Genomic DNA, 5,468 nt, shown 5'->3' with positions numbered 1-5,468 from the left:
TTTTTGGCTGTTGTGAATGACTCTCCCTGTCACGCCGGGGTGGCTCAGTCAGCTAAGTGTCCGACTCTTGATTTGGGCTCAGTCCATGACCTCACGGTTCATCGGTTCGAGCCCGGGATTAGGCTCTGTGCTGACCGGGCAGACCCTGCTTGAGATTCTCTCTTCTCCCTCTCTGCCCTTCCCTTGCTTACATTCTTTCTCAAAATAAACAAACTTTTTTTTTTAAAGTGAATGATGCTCCATTGTTGGTGTGAGCCTAGGAATGATGGGGGAGAGGGGTTAGGTTTATGGGGGAAGGAATGCAGGCAGAGAGGAAGACAAGGAGGAAGGAGGAAGGAAAAGAGGGACAAACAGAAGTGATGGCCCTGGAGTGGAGCTTTGGAGCCAGACGGTGAAGTCGGTGAAGTCAGGAAGGCCTCGCGGAGGAGTTTGGACTTGATTCAGTGCCCCCCAGGGAACCTGTAAAGGCTTCTAGTAGAACAGATGGACGGCATGGAGCCTGTGACTTAGGAAGGCCTGGCAGTGCCACTAGGGGCAGAGTGAAACTGGGAGAGGCTGGAGCCTCTCGGAAGAGCTTCCCAGTACCCACTCTCCATTCCTGTGGAAACAGTACCCCAGTTTCCCTCTGGGAGAGCCCCCCGCCCACCTCGCTCCTCCTTTCCCTAAACCAAGCAGCACGTTGCATCTCCCTGGCCTTGGTGAATGGCCAGGGACAGGCAGGACCTAAGACAGTCCAAACACAATGACTCCAGGGCTTCTGCGTGAGTGGTAGGAAAGACGTGGCCCAAGGCTGGGGCTGCTGCAGCCATCTTGCCACAAAGAGGGAAACCCATCATGAATATGGACTAAACCAGAGGACACAGAGCCAGGAGATAGAGGGCGGCACCAGGCCACGTTGTCTGAGCTCTGATGAAGCTAGTCCTCACCTCCCCAAAATCTAAGCCACAATACCATCCCCCTCTTTTTTGTCTTAAACTAGTCAGAATTGAACTTTCTGTCATTTGCAACCAAAACAGTGAAACCTGATCCAGGACCGCGGGCTCGGGACGGCTGCCAGGGCACAGTCTTCACAGGAAGACAAAGGAGTGGACATTTCCGGGACGTACGGCGCGCACTGTGACACGGAGGTCGCATCTAACTCCCCACACCCCCTGCCGGCAGGTGCTGAGAGTTGGAGGTCACAGCCTAAGTCAGTGACGGAGCTGGGATTTGAACTCCACACCCCTCATCTCTCCCCGCTGCCATGCTGACCATCCTGGCACGCAGCAAGGGCAGGTAGCAGGTAGCAGCCCAGGGACCTGGGAGCACGTGGGGAAGGGGTTGAGGAGAGGTGCTTAGGGGGGTGCCTGGGGGCAGATCAGCACTAAGGGGGGGCACCTGGGCCATCGGGTGACAGGAGCAGCGCTCTGGTGAGGAGTGGGGACCGGACTCAAAAGCTGCAGAACTGGGAGGTACTGGGGGGTCTGCCTGAGGGGCAGCGGGGCTGGGGGAGGTGGCCGGAGGTGGAGCTGACCCTCCTGGCCTCCCGGTCTGCAGGTCACTGAGGCGGCTGTCACTAGGCTGGGACTCAGCTGCACTCAGACATTTGGACCCCTCTGTCACCCTGGCCTCTCTCATTCCAGGTTCTCTATTGCTAAGCAGCCACGCCTATCTGCTCCCCCTGGGTCTGCCCTCAAAATGCCAGGCCCCCAGGCCTGCCCTTGGACCCACCTGGGCCCATAGCCAGTTCCAGATTCCCCCGCTCAGCCCCACCCTCCTCCTCAAGTCCTGGGCTCCCTGCCCCCGCCCCCTGCCCGCCTGACAGCTGAGCGGGCTAGCAGCTGCCTGGGCCAAGGGGCCCCTCCGAGGCCTCTGGGACAGCTGCTGCCCTGTGACCCTGCTGACCCCTCGTCCCCGCACACTGCTCCCTGAGGGCCCAGCTGAGCCCCATCTCCTCTGCCTGCTGCATCCCTCCCAGATCTTCCCGGGGTCTGAAGCATCTACTCTGAGAAAGAGCTGGAGGCCTCCAGGGCCGGGGCCGCTGACCCCCCCGGAGGGCTGGGGAAGGGGAAATGCCAGGCTGGCTGACTCCAGCCCCGCCGAGGGCTCTGCCCCCTGGAACACTTGGAGTAACAGCGGTTTACCTCTGCGGATGGGAGTGGAAGGGCTGGGGGCAGGGGCAGGAGGGCTCAGAGAATTAACCGTCATGTCCACCCTCCTATCCCGTTTGAAATCTTGTGCCACGTGTGGGGAAGCCTTGAAAAGAAACTCTGCACAGCACCATCTGGCCCCTCCGCTCCTTGGTTCTCCATGTCCGTCCCCATGAATGACCCTCTCCCCGTGACTCCGTCAGGAGGACTGCTTTTCTCAGGCAGGGAGCCTGTCCCGTCCCCGAAGCGCGCCCTGCCTGCAGCAGGCCCACAGGAGATGCCCGCGGCAGGAAGGTTTTGTCACCACACACCCTCCCTTCTGCCTTCCCAGACAGGCGCCTGGAGAAGAGGCAAGTCGGGACATCCCTGCCTCTGGTGTGCAGACCTGGAGCCCCAGCCCATCGCTTCGGCCTCTTGCTCCTGTTTGCAAACACTAGGCTGCCGGCTCTGGGCTGGGATCGGGTTGGGACGCAAAGGTGAAGGGAACAGACAGCGCCCTCCCCACCCAGAGCTCCGCCAACAAGCAAAACCAGGCACAGGCAGAGGCAAATGCGGTCGAGGAAACCGCAGGAGGCCAAGCGCAGACGGGGTGCCAGGGAAGGGCCACAGAGAGGGCCTCGGCTGCAGGCTCTGGCTTCCTAGACCCCGTGTCTGCTAGCACCTTGCCATCTCCAGCATCCTGCCGTTCATTCACTGATTCATTCCTTTGTTCGTTCATCAGGTACCTACAATGTGCCAGACACTCTGGGGAGACGCTGGTGGCTACTGTCCAGTGGGGGACGGATGTGATTCAGTTGACAGTGGCACAGACGGGACGGTGGCCCAGAGTTTTTCCGAGGGTACCACAAGGGGACTTGACATCAACTGGGGGTTCGGAAGGCTTCCCTGAGGGAGAGATGTCCCAGCTGACCTGCCCCCGGGAGGCGGCCAGGTGAGGCCAGGGGCCGCCTTGCAGCACAGGGAGTGGGGAGGGGGTGGTAGGGGCCCTGCCCGGGGACTGTGGACCTGGAAGCGCGTCAGCAGGGGCATATGGCACATCGGTCACGACGCAGGGTGGTGAATAGGCAGGTGGCACATCATCTTCACCCCCAGGATCCTCCATCTCCCTTGGTGGCCCCACCGTCTCCCTGCCCTGCCCCGCCCTCCCTGCTCTGAGTCGTCACCCTGGATTGGGATCAACTCCCCTTCTCCTTCCATGGGCCCCATGGCCGGTATGTCACCAAATTCCAATCTTTCTCCTTGATTATCTCCAGCTCTGGCTTTTATGCCACAGCTCAGAGCCAAGTTCCATCTTTTTCCTGAACCAACCCTCTCTGCAGAGTTGCCTCTGCCTCCAGTCCAGCCCGCCTCCAGGTCCCCTCCACCCCGCAAGTGACCTTCCTAAGCCAGACTGTGCAGCCGGTCCACAGAAAATGAACAAGGAATGGCCCTAAAGCCTCCGAAAAGGCAGCCAAACTTATAAGAGACACAAACTAAAACAGTCTGAGTTTTTCCCTCCCAGACTGAAAAGAAATCAGAGAGGTCGAGAACCAGGTACTGAGGAGGCTAAGGAGAAAGGGGCCCTCTGCGGCCTGGCACGTGGCCCATGCCCTGGAAGGACAGGCAGACAGAGCTGACCAAGTGACCCCAGCGCGCGTCCGTCCGCCCCTAAGGGGTAAGAATGGTGGCGCAGCTGTGCGCACGCATGCGCGGTTCGGTCTTTGCAGGGGAGGACCCGCCGCAGCGCCTTGTCGTGGGAAGGCACTGGGGACACGCCACATGGGCACCAGCTGAGAGCTGCTTCGGAAGACTGTGCCGCGGCATCTGTGCCGCGGCAAACATGGGAAGACAGGACACATTCTGTGTCCTGCTGTGTATGGACTGCTCAGGCACAGAGCCGTGAGAACAGCAGAGGCTCGATCATCCGCCCTGCAGAGTCGCCTCCACTGCCATCGACAGTAGAGCCTGCCTTTCTCCCTGCCCCCAGTGCCACCAGGACCTGCAGTACTTTGTCTATACGTTGCCATTCATGTAAGAGCATCTCTAGAAGTATAGACAAGAAGCTGATAACACTGGTTGTCTTCTGGGAGAACGGGGGCCTGGGGAACAGGGGGAAGAGGGAGACCTTGGGGGTGGCGTTAGTCACACTGGAGACTCTGGGAAATGGAGTACTGGTCACCAGGGTAAGAGGGACAGGAGCTGGGCAAGGAAAACAGTATTCACCCGCTACCCTCGTAGACTGCCCCCCCTCCTATGCCATCCTGGTCCACTGGGTGTCTCTTGTTTCCTGGTCACACCAGGCATCTACTTGTAGCCCCCCCTGACCTTTGCCTTGGTCTCTGCCTGCTCTGCCTGCCAATGTCCTTTCTTTTCTCTGCCTGGTGAACTCCTATTCATCCATGAGTACCCTGCTCAAATAGCCCCTCCTTGTCATTTTCTTAAAGCTCCCATCTGCTTCCTCCCTTCTAGCAACTCGAATCCTTCTCACTTCTGTCCTTATTAGTTCTTCTTTCCGTCCGTACTCACAGACAGCCTCATCCGTGCTGGCCTGGGATAGTTAGAAGTGAGTCAGAGCCAGGCTCAAGGCCCTCCTTTACGGCACAGAACGTGCTAGTCTAGAATTGGTTATTTGTTGCATTTGGGGTTATCTGTTCCCTGAGGGCTGGGGACCAGTCCTGGCCATCTGTGTCTAGCACAGCCCTAGGCAAGAAATAGACGCAAATAGGAGTTTTCAAAATGGACACTGACAAGATGTCTCGAAGAGGTGGGAAGTGTTGAAGATGGCCCCCGGCTGACCCTGTGTTCACCCAGGCCAAAGGACAGCCATGCGGCTTGGATGCTCCCAGAGGCCTCTGGGGGAAATGCCTGGGCTAGTCTCTGCTAGGACAGAGCTGTCACCACTCTGGAAACCCCCATGGCTCTGGGCATGGGCCCAAAGTCCTGACCCAAAAAAAGTCCCCCCACAAGGCCCTGACACCCCATTCCCCAGGAGGGGTTCACAACAGAGACAGAAGCTGGGGGGCAGTTCCGAGGGGCCTCTCCTCGGGAATCCCAGCCTCTGGTGGGCCAGAGTTCTCTGCAAGCAGGGCAGGGCTGGAATTGGCGGGAGCCCAGGGGAAGAAGGAAATAAGAAACAATCAAGGAAAAATCCAACCCAGGCCGGGGGTTGGCTGAGGCCATGGGGCCCTCAGGCTGGGCTCGAGCTGGAGGAGGCTTCCTAGGGGCAGACTGAGCTCCTGCCCAGCTCCCCGCTTCCTTGTGGTCTCGGGGGACTGGGGTGCTGAGGCCCCTTCCAGACACTTTTGTCTCCTGTCACTGGCCCCCCAGATTCTCCACCCCCAAGATTGTCACTGCCCTTTC

The 5,468-nt window shown here is 59.2% G+C and overlaps 1 long non-coding RNA gene across 1 annotated transcript; it reads left to right on the top strand.

The window, feature by feature from the left end:
• Positions 1-1,071: 1,071 nt before the first annotated feature.
• Positions 1,072-4,107, top strand: LOC115272307. Its single transcript, XR_003900354.1, has 3 exons — positions 1,072-1,282; positions 2,851-3,060; positions 3,836-4,107. It is a non-coding gene; the product is annotated as an uncharacterized LOC115272307 (long non-coding RNA).
• The last annotated feature ends 1,361 nt before the right edge of the window (positions 4,108-5,468 follow it).

This window comes from Suricata suricatta, chromosome 11, assembly GCF_006229205.1.
Source record: "Suricata suricatta isolate VVHF042 chromosome 11, meerkat_22Aug2017_6uvM2_HiC, whole genome shotgun sequence".
Taxonomy (NCBI): Eukaryota; Metazoa; Chordata; class Mammalia; order Carnivora; family Herpestidae; genus Suricata; species Suricata suricatta.
The sequence above is the reverse complement of the archived record's forward strand: the minus strand, read 5'-3'. Positions and strand labels throughout refer to the sequence as shown.